Consider the following 12,113-nt stretch of genomic DNA (forward strand, 5'->3'; position numbering starts at 1 on the left):
ACTCCCATTACACCAAGTGCAGATTCGCTTGCAAATTTTAAGCCTCCATTATACTGAGTACAGACACCTTTGTAATACTTAAAGGCCAATTACAGTAAGTACCAATGCGCTCGTAATGTCATGTGCATTGCACTGAGAACTGATACCTTGATAATATTGAAACCCATTACAGAGTACGGATCCCCTCGTAATATTTATACATCCATGACTGAGTACTGATATACCTGTAATGTTTGAACTCCAGTTACACTGAGTACAGATCCCCTCCGAATGTTTAAATTCATTACATTGGATACAGATACCTTTTTAACGTTTAAACCATTACAATGATACAAATACCCTTGCTATATTTAAACTTCTATTACATTGAGTACAGATAACCTCGAAATGTTTACAACCCAGTTACACTGAATCCCAGTACAATGAAATGTTTAAACATTCATTTCACTTAGTATAAATACTCAGGTAAAATTTAAACTTCCATTAAACTAAGTACATATACACTTGTATTGTCTAAACTCATTACACTCAGTACAAATATCCTTGTAATAGTTAAAGCCTACTGAGTCTCACTAACCTTAAAATGTTCAAATATCCATTACACTGTGTATAGCTACTCTTGTAATGTTTAAACCCTAGTTATACTAAATGCAGATATCTCTGTGATACTTAAGCTCTGGCTACACAGAGTACAGATGTCCTCATAACGTTTGAACTCCTTATAGTAAGTACAAATACTTTCCTAACATTTAAACCCATTACAAATCTACTTTTTGTCATTTACATAAATGATTTGGATGTGAGCATAAAAGGTATAGTTAGTAACTTTGCAGATGACACCAAAATTGGAAGTGTAGTGGACAGCGAAGAGGGTTACCTCAGATTACAATAGGATCTTGACCAGATGGGCTAATGGGTTGAGAAGTGGCAGATGGAGTTTAATTCAGATAAATGCGAGGTGCTGCATTTTGGGAAAGCAAATCTTAGCAGGACTTATACACTTGATGGTGAGGTCCTAGGGAGTGTAGCTGAACAAAGAGACCTTGGAGTGCAGGTTGATAGCTTCTTGAAAGTGGAGTCGTAGGCAAATAGGATAGTGAAGAAGGCGTTTGGTCTAAAAATGGTAAAAATTTAAAAATGTCTAAAAGACACCGAAACATTCCAAAAGTGTTCTAACCAACATCCTACACTGCTGCAACATGACCTCCCAACTCTTATATTCAATAGTCATTAGTTAGGCCACTGTTGGAATATTGTGTGCAATTTTGGTCTCCATCCTATAGAATAGATGTAAAACGTGAAAGGGTTCAGAAAAGATTTACAAGGACATTGCCAGGATTGGAGGGTTTGAGCTATAGGGAAAGACTGAATAGGCTGGACCTACTTTCTCTTGAGTGTCAGAGGCTGAGGGGTGACCTTATAGAAGTTTATAAGATCATGAGGGGCATGGATAGGGTAACTAGACAAGATCTAGGGCAGCACGGTGGCACAGTGGTTAGCACTGCTGCCTCACAGCGCCAGGGACCTGGGTTCAATTCCCGCCTCAGGCGACTGACTGTGTGGAGTTTGCACATTCTCCCCGTGTCTGCGTGGGTTTCCTCCGGGTGCTCCGGTTTCCTCCCACAGTCCAAAGATGTGCGGGTCAGGTGAATTGGCCATGCTAAATTGCCTGTAGTGTTAGGTAAGGGGTATATGTAGGGGTATGGGTGGGTTGCGCTTCGGCGGGTCGGTGTGGACTTGTTGGGCCGAAGGGCCTGTTTCCACACTGTAAGTAATCTAATCTAATCTAATCTTTTCCCTGGGGTAGGGTAGTCCAGAACTAGGGGGCATAAGTTTAGGGTGAGAGAGGAAACATTTAAAAGAGACCTAAGGGGCAACTTTACATGCAGAGGGTGGTGCATGTATTGAATGAGCTGCCAGAGGAAGTGGTGAAGCTGGTACAATTACAGCATTTAAAAGGATGGGTACATGAATAGGGAGGGTTAAGAATGATGCAGACCAAGCTCTGGTCCTGTGATAAACACCCACATCCCATTAAAGAATAAATGTTTTAAAAACTCTTGCTGCACAGTCTATGACAGAGGAAGAGGCAGAGACCCATCCACCAATGCTGCCTTCATTTATGTGTTTTTTTTTTCATTTTTTTTATGAGATTAGGGTGTCACTGACTGGGAGAGCATTCCTAATTTTCCAAACTGTTGATTTCTGTTGTAGGTTTATTTGCCCACCTTAGCTCCACAGCTTCACTTAAGTTAATTCTACCATTCTCAGTATTAGCGGTTTCAATCCACCCCAACATCAAGTGAAAAGAATTCCCGATTTCAACTGACCATTGTGTCTTTCCCAATTTTCCATTGAAGTGACCTCACTCTAACTTAAAGATCTTTCTTGATACCTTCACTAGACAAAATAGTTAATCTGTCTGTATCTGATATGAAGTCCTTTTAATGTATTTTAAAGACCTCAATCACATCACACTCCAAACTTCTGTACTTCAGGGGAGTACATGCTGAAGTTACACAGCCTGTCCTTTATGGATCCAAACCAACATCCACAACACACACACACACACACACACACACACACACACACACACACACACACACACACACACACACACACACACACACACACACCCTGGTTTTCTTTGTTCAAGAGGGTGACTGTTGCTGGGATGTCGTTGCACAACCCATTTTGGCAAGAGCAGGGCATTGGTGACAAGTGAGCACAGCCAATGTTGACCATGAGCCTGGCCTTTATCCTGCATCGCCCACGCACACCCAATACAGAGCAGTGCAGCCAACCAAGGAGACAAAGAGACTCAGGTTGAATCTTATCACCTCTGAGCTGGGAGACACTGAGAGACAATTCACACGGCCCCAGAGCCACTCTGGCACGGGCGATCAGGAAGGCGGGTGAGGGGGTAGATGGGAAAAGGGAAGAATTGTGGTGTTCTCTTTTCAGAACTTCCAAATAAAGAAAAGGCAATGTTATCTATCTCCATGAGTCAGCGATCTCTGTGAGTCATATCACTTTATCTGGCCTCATGCTCGGGCAAAGGCATGACCCGCACTGACCTCCCCCAGACCTTACCTTGAGTGCTGTACCTGCCATGACTCTCCAGTTGCCTGGACGCCCTGTCTCCATGTAGGGTCCCCCTTCTGCCACCTGACCTCTCCTCATCCAGGACTCTCTTAAAAGGCCGGTTCAAAATCCCCTCCACTGAGTGAGTCAGGGGAGGCCTGTCGATGATCCCAGATTTGCTACCGCTGCTCATCTTCTCTGATAACAAATCAAACAGGAAGGATTCTCCACACCTTCTGACAAGTTTTTCCTTTGCTGTTAAAAACAACCCAAGTTCTTTAGCGGAGGCTCGGGATTTTTTTTTCAGATGTATCGTGCTGACTTGCTCACCAATTTAGTGCCCATCCCCCACCCCCACCCTGCTGCTTTACATTATTGTTTTCCCTGCTATCTTTTGAATTATATTTGCTATTCCTACACAATCCTCTGGGCTGCTTGTCCAATGAACGTGCAGTCTAGTGGGTGATCATGCCTTACGATCATTAATGAGGTTTGCCTTGGATTACACTGTAACTAGTGTTCAATAAAAAACAGCCTGATAACATTGAGGCCCATACACATAGCAAGACTCACTGGCCCCTTGGAACATGATTTCCCAGCTGGAGACTGGGTTTCTGCCTGCAGCCTGTGCCTTATTTAAAGTTAACACTCAATCAGCCGCACCTTGCAGCCCTGTTTCATCTGTGGTTGGCATTGGCAGGTACTGAAGCTGCAGAAAGCACCTCACATGCCACTGCCCAAAGGCAGCCTGCCAGGAGAAGATTAAAAAAAACTCAAAAATTCAGTAGAGGGTCATAATTCTGCAACAGGGCCAGTACCAGAATGGAATAGTGGACAGGTTCCAGTTCATGGCATGTGGCCAATGACCTAAAGGTCAGATCTCAGGCCCTGTTACTTCTATGACATTGTGCAAGGGCTTCAAGTGCCATTTACATTTATTTCCCTTTTGACTTTCTGATTTGAATTGTTTGAATTAGATTATTCAAAAACACAGGGAGCCTATAGTTCCCTGTAGCTTTCTCTATGGCAATATCCCAGCCAAAGTCAACTTGCCAACCAAACTGCCCTCTTTCACCCTGTAGTATAAATTAGTGTGATGTTTTGAGGTTTGGCATTCTTGTGATGAGGTGGGCAAAGTGAAAAAAATTCAGCAACAGGTTTCAATAACAAACAGGTTCGTTTTCTCATTCATTCATGGGATGTGGGCATCATTGGCTGGGCCATCGTCATTGTTTATTTTCGATTTCTCCGTGTCCTTTATGGTATGATGTAGGTTCACCCACAGTTCCTCCACCACATCTCCTCCACTTCCCGCTCCTCTGCCCTTGAGCCCCACCCTCCAACCGCCACCAGGACAGAACCCCACTGGTTCTCACCTACCACCCCACCAACCTCCATATACAGCGTATCATCCGCCGTCATTTCCGCCACCTCCAAACGGACCCCACCACCAGGGATATATTTCCCTCCCCTCCCCTATCAGCGTTCAGAAAATACCATTCCCTCCGTGACTCCCTCGTCAGGTCCACACCCCCCACCAACCCAACCTCCACTCCCGGCACCTTCCTCTGCAACCGCAAGAAATGCAAAACTTGCGCCCACACCCTCCTCTCTTACTTCTCTCCAAGGCCCCAAGGGATCCTTCCATATCCGCCACAGATTCACCTGCACCTCCACACACATCATTTATTGCATCTGCTGCACCTGATGGGGCCTCCTCTATATTTAGAGAACACCTCTGGGACGCCCGAACCAACCAACCCAACCACCCTGTGGCTCAAAACTTCAACTCCCCCTCCCACTTCACCAAGGACATGCAGATCCTTGGACTCCTCCCTCGCCAGACCATAGCCACACGACGGTTGGAGGAAGCACGCCTCATCTTCCGCCTGGGAACCCTCCAACCACAAGGGATGAACTCAGATTTCTCCAGTTTCGTCATTTCCCCTCCCCCCACTTTGTCTCAGTCTAATCCCTCAAACTCAGCACCGCCTTCCTAACCTGCAATCTTTTCCTGACCTCTCCGCCCCCACCCCATTCCAGCCTATCACCCTCACCTTGACCTCCTTCCACCTATCGCATCTCCATCGCCCCTCCCCCAAGTCCCTCCTCCCTACCTTTTATCTTAGCCTGCTGGACACACTTTCCTCATTCCTGAGGAAGGACTTATGCCCGAAACATCGATTCTCCTGTTCCTTGGATGCTGCCTGACCTGCTGCGCTTTTCCAGCAACACATTTTCAGCTCTGATCTCCAGCATCTGCAGTCCTCACTTTCTCCTCACCCACAGTACTGTTAAGGAGTTCCAGGACCTTGACCCAGCGACAGCAATGTAGTCTAAATTAAGATGGTGTGTGACTTGGAGGAGAACTTGTGTGGTGTCCCATGGACCTTGTCTGATAGATCTTTTTGACTTAAATTTCTAATAATCAACCACAAGATCTTGAATACAGGTTTTCAATTGTTTCTTCAAAAGTACGAAGAGAGAGTGATTTCATTCCAGGCTAATCACGACGAAAACTCTGAAGTCAAGGAAAAGCAGCTGAAACCATTTTTAGTCACATAAACATCTCATGACATAAATTCAAATCTCATTTCACACAAACATAAGAACTAGAAGCTCATTCAAACACATAACTCACTGCCGTTAACGTCTTCTTCACTCAATCAAGAATTAATTCATCTCATCCTAACTCGGTACAGTTTTTTTTTGCCATTGCCTATCAGTATCTGCCTTTTCACTTCATCTCTAAATCCTTTCTCTGGGGAGAACCTTTGTACAAGGTGCACCTCCAAATTCCTGCAGACGCTGGCCTTTAGGGTGCACAAAGCTCATCTGATCCAAAGTTTATCTGGCGATTTTCTCACTGCTTCAGAAGAATAAGTATTTGACCCTTACATTTTTACTCTAAGAAGACTACAGTTTTGAAAGCTCCTCTCAGAGGAGCCTAGGTAAGATTCTGAATTGTATCTTGTAGATCGTACACACTACTGTTACTGAGTCTCAATGGTGGAGCGAATGGATGTTACTGGATGTGGTGCCAATCAAGCTGTCTGCTGTGCCCTAGATGGTGCTAAGATTCTTGAGTGTCGTTGGAGCTGCAGCCATCTGGCCAAGTGGGGGGTATTCCATCACTCTCCTGACTTGTGCTTTGTAGATGGTGGACAGGCTTTGGGGAGTCAGGAAATGAGTTACTTGCTGCAGTATTCCTAGCCTCTGAACTGCTCTTGTAGCCACTGTATTTATATTTATATGACTAGTCCATTTGAGTTTCTAGTCAATGGCGACGCCCCAAGATATTAATAAGGGGGATTTCATTGAATATCAAGGAGTGATGATTAGATTCTGCCTTGGTAGAGATAGATATTGATTAGTAGTTTGGTGCAAATGTTGCTTGCTACTTATCAGCCCAATATTGGATGTTGTCCAGGTCTTGCTGCTTATCATCACAAACTGCTTCAATATCTAACGAGTTGCAAATGGTATTAGATTAGATTACTTACAGTGTGGAAACAGGCCCTTCGGCCCAACAAGTCCACACCAACCCGCCGAAACACAACCCACCCATACCCCTTACCTAACACTACGGGCAATTTAGCATGGTCAATTCACCTGACCTGCACATCTTTGGACTGTGGGAGGAAACTGGAGCACCCAGAGGAAACCCGCGCAGGCACGGGGAGAACGTGCAAACTCCATACAGTCAGTCGCCTAAGGCGGGAATTGAACCCGGGTCTCTGGCGCTGTGAGGCAGCAGTGCTAACCACTGTACCACCGTGCCGCCTACAAATTGAAAAGTGTGCAATCGTTAGCTACCTTTTTGTATTACTATTCATTCATGGGATGTGGCCAGCATTTAATGCCATTCAATTATTGCCCTTGAATAGGTGATAGTGAGCTATCTTCTCGAACCACGACAGTCTGTGTGCCCAGTGACACTAAAAGAAATGTAATATATTTCCAAGTCAGGATGGTAAGTGGTTTGGAGGGGAATTTAATTGAATTGAATTGAATTTACAGTTACGTGTAATGTGGCAACTTGCTGTTGGTGATGTGCATATGTACCTCCTGCCCTTGTCCTTCAAGATGGAAGTGGTCATTGGTTTGGAAGATACTATCTAAAGATCTTTGGAGAAATCAACTTGTAGAAGGTAGATACTACTGAGCATCAAATGCGGAGGGAGTGAATGTTTGTGAATTCACTCTCTCTATGTACCTTTGAAGTAACAATTGAAAGCCTGTATTCAAGATCCCGTGGTTGATTATTAGAAATTAAAGTCAAAAGGATCTATCAGACAAGGTACATGGGACACCACATAAGTTCTCCTCCACGTCACATCATCTTAATTTAGATTACATTGCTATCCCTTTGCAACTGGGTTATATCCTAGAGTTCCCTAACAGTACTGTGGGTGAACCTACACCACATGGACTATATCGGTTCCTTTGCGAAGGAATTGAAGATTAGCAGTGACCAATGGCTCAACCAATGATGCCCACATCCCATGAATGAATGAGTGGATGTGATGCAAATCAAGTGACTAACTTGTCTTGAATAATGTCGAGCTTCATAAGTGTTGTTGGAGCTGTAATCATCCAGGTAAATGGGGAGTATTCTATCGCACACCTGACGTGTGCCTTGTAGGTAATGGACAGGCTCTGGGGAGTCAGACGATGACTTACTAGCCTCTGACCTGTTATATTTATATGGTGAGTACAGTTGAGTTTCTGGTCAATGGTAGTCCCTAAGATGTTAATAGTGGGGGATTGAGGGATGGTAAAGCCATTGAATGTCAAGTGGTGGTAGTTAGATTGTCTCTTACTGGAGATGGTCATTGACTGACATTTGTGTGTCACTTGTCAGCCTCACTAATATCCTTTATGGAAGGAAACTGTCATACCTACCTGGTTTAGACTACATGTGACTCCAGATCCACAGCAGTGTCTTTGACTCTTACCTGCCCTCTGGGCATTTGGGGACGTGCAATAAATGTGGGCCTAGCCAGCCTGTGAATGCATATAAAAAAAGCCCAAGCCTAAATATCGTCCAGGTCTTGTTGTATTTGAACATGGACTGTTTCAGTATTTGAGGGTTTGTGACTGATGCTGAACATTGTGCAATTATCGGTGAACATCCCCAATGATGGAGGGAAGGTCATTGATGAAGCACCGGAAGACGGTTGCACCTGGGATTGCTACCTGCAGTGATACCCTGGAGCTGCGATAACTGAACTCCAATAGCTGCAACCATCTCACAACCATCTTTGTTTGGAATTAAAAGTGAGTTGGTAAGGTAGTGTGGAGCGAGTACTTATTGAAGGCACTGTCACTTTATTAATGATGGAGAGTAAGCTGATGGGGTGACAATGGGCTGGATTAGATTTGTCCTGCTTTTTATGTGCAATTTTCCATATTGTTGGGCAGATGCCAGTGTTTTAGCTATACTGGAAGACCAGAACTTGCCACCTGCCTCACCAAGCTGTTCCAGTACAGCTAAAACTCTGGCATCTGCCCAACAATACGGAAAATTGCACATGAAGTACTGTTGCTGGAACACTGTCTTTGTAGTATCCAGTGTCTCCAACCATTTCTTGATATCTGTGGAGTGAATCAAATAGGCTGAAGACTGGCATCTGTGATGCTGGGCACCTTTGGAGGAGGCTATGATGGATCTCTACTGGTGGATGGATTTCTGGCTGAGTGTTATTGCAAATGCTTCAGCCTTGCATTTCGCACCAAGGAGTTGTGCTCCCTCATCATTGAGGATGATGACACTTGTGCAATGTCTCTTCCAGAGAGTTGTTTAATTGTCCCCCATCATTCACAACTGGATGTGGCAGGACTGCAGAGCTGAGATCTGATCTGTTGTTATGGGTTGGCTTAGCTTTGTCCATCACTTACTGCTGATGCTGCATGGCAGGGAAGTAGTCCTGTTTGGTAGCTTGACATCTCATTATTATTTATGTCTGATGATGCTTCTGACATGCTCTCCTGTACTCTTCATCAAACTAGCTTGATCTCGCAGCTTGATGATGATAAAGTGTGGAATGTACAGGGTCATGAAGTTACAGATTATGGTTGAATATGATCCTGTCCCTGCTTCGAAAAGTCCACAGCCCCTCAGGGATTCCAAGCTTTGCATTTCTAGATCTGTTCCATTTGCCATGGCGAAAGTGCCACACAATATGAAGGAGGGTATCCTCAATGTGAAGGTGGGACTTTGCCTTCACAATGATTGTGTGATGATCACTCTTATTGATCCCATCATGGTTAGACACATCTATGGCAGGAAAATTGGTGAGGGCAAGATCAAATACATTTTTCCCTCATGTTGAGACCCAGTTGAGTAGCCAAATCATAAACGATATTGCTGCTGGACTGAGTCTTCAGCAGGTGGTGAGGAAAGCACCAAGAGGGGAAAACAAAATTGGCCTTGTTCCCACCAATCTATCCTGCTGCATCAGTCAATGACAGTAGGCGTGATCTTTGCATGAGCTTAAAAGACTGGAACTAAATAAGACGGTCTGTGACTTGGGGAAACATTCTGATGGGGACGTCACTGGCTGGGCCAGCATTTATTGCTCATCCTAATCATCCAGAAGGAAGTGAAGGGTTAACCACATCGCTGTGAGTTTGGAGTCACATGTAGGCCAGACTAGTGTCCTACTCCTGAATCCAATTCAAGACAGAGTGTGGATCTGGTTAAGTTTGTCCAAGCCCTTCCACAGTTTGATGAAAGGGATGCTGAGGCATTTTTCATTTCTTTTTAAAATGTAGCTAAGCAGATAAGGTGGCCAAAGAAAAGTGGATATTACTCATGTAAAACAAGGTGGCACTCATGAGACTTGTGCCTTGTCTTCTGAAGAGGCTTCACTAAATTAAGAAATGTTACTATTGGTGTATATGAGTTAGTCCCTGAGGCTTACAGGCAGAATGTCACAATATCCAGAAGCATCTTGGACAGATTTAGATAGAATTTGCAAGAGTAAATCAAAATTATTTTAGCTGTTGGAGATATTAAAAGTGGAGACTATGTGTGAGGCCCATCTGAGGGATTAATTCTAGAATAAGTTAAGAATTCACTCTTTTTTTTATTAGTAAAAAGCCACAGAAGGTTACAAAACCTACATGAGCAGCTGAGGTAACTGGTGAGTATAAGCTGGTCTACACATGTGCAGAAGGATCGAAGGTGAATGGGTGAAATGAAAGCCAAGGAGACAGGGAGAAGAGGGACAGCTGTGCGTGCTCCAGGATTTCCTCCTGAGCCTGTGAAGAAGGAGCTGAAGGTGGAACTGATGTCTTATGGCCTAAGTGTTTCTGTTATCACAAGATAGGGCAACTTTGTGCCGATTGCTGGAGGTTGTGGGGTCAACCTGACTCAGAATACAACTGTATAACTGCAGCTATGGGCCAAGTACAAGCCTTATTGGAAAAGTAAATGAGGCATCTGAATGTTACAGGGAATTCTTGTCAAGAGGAAAGATGTGCAGGTCAGGTGAATTGGCCATACTAAATTGTCCGTAGTGTTAGGTAAAGGGGTAAATGTAGGGGTATGGGTGGGTTGCGCTTCGGCGGGTCGATGTGGACTTGTTGGGCCGAAGGGCCTGTTTCCACACTGTAAGTAATCTAAGGAAAAGAAAACTCCTCATTCCTCAACTGAGGCAAGTCATACTTGGAGATGCAAAAGTATCTAAGAAAGTTACAAGAACGCAAGGTTTTAGTGAATGATATAAAAAGTTGTGGCATTTCTCGTAGACCTTAGGAGTTTGCACGTTCTCCCCGTGTCTGCGTGGGTTTCCTCCGGGTGCTCCGGTTTCCTCCCACAGTCCAAAGATGTGCGGGTCAGGTGAATTGGCCATGCTAAATTGCCCGTAGTGTTAGGTAAGGGGTATATGTAGGGGTATGGGTGGGTTGCGCTTCGGCGGGTTGGTGTGGACTTGTTGGGCCGAAGGGCCTGTTTCCACACTGTAAGTAATCTAATCTAAACCTGTATGAGTCTGTTATTTTTACGTATTGGACTGAAAATGAGAAAAGGAGCACTGCTTTAAAACTAAAAGAAAAACCCGGGACTTTTTGCAGCTTTGAGAAAAATAAGTGAACTGGTGCATCTGAAACAAAGGTACATTTTGGGGATCTTGTGCCTCTATTTATTATGGATGCAGAAGAGCTCAGCATAGGAACACGCTGCTGACTGGTCAGGTTACAGTTTAATATAGGCTCAATGAGAGGAGAGAATGAGACAGAGAAAAGCTTGAAAATAGCCTCATCATTCTTTTCTCTCTCCCCCCATTCTACGTAAAGTTGTGACCTCTAATTTTCTGTTAAAAGACTAGATAAAATTTACATTGGTGTCAATGAAAGAAATAATTCTAAATTCCAAAGATGTAAAGAAAGATCCTAGATCCTGGATTCTCAGTTTGATTATTGACTGGTGGAACAGAACGGTATTTCTCTGACTACATTTTTTTCCTTCCACTCATAATGTTTATTTTACTTTGTATGCCTGTGTACATGTTGTGTGTATGTGTGGAAGTTTTTAAAGTTTACGGTATATGAATTAGATATCCTGAACTTTTAAAGTCCTTAGAAAAGCACAGCAGGTCAGGCAGCATCCGAGGAGCAGGCGAATCGACGTTTCGGGCCAGAGCTCTTCATCAGGAATCCTGGCCCAAAATGTCGATTCTCCTGCTCCTCGGATGCTGCCTGACCTGCTGTGCTTTTCCAGCACCACACTCTTGACTCTGATCTCCACCATCTGCAGACATCACTTTCTCCTTTTAGAGTTCTTGTTGCAGTTAACAGTGTTACAACAAGCTGACATATTTTTATTGTTACTGAAGGAATGTTGGGCGGAAACTTATTGGGGTCTGTATGACGTAGCTGTAGTAAGAAACATCAAGCTGTATCTTTTAACTAAATTCCGGTCATCAGTGTGAAATTCTCACTCAGCAGTATGGAGTTGCCTATTAAGGAGAATTAGTGCTGATTAATAACCGTAAATCTTACCTCACGAAATGCAGCTACAAACT

Source organism: Hemiscyllium ocellatum, chromosome 19 (assembly GCF_020745735.1).
Source record: "Hemiscyllium ocellatum isolate sHemOce1 chromosome 19, sHemOce1.pat.X.cur, whole genome shotgun sequence".
Classification (NCBI taxonomy): domain Eukaryota; kingdom Metazoa; phylum Chordata; class Chondrichthyes; order Orectolobiformes; family Hemiscylliidae; genus Hemiscyllium; species Hemiscyllium ocellatum.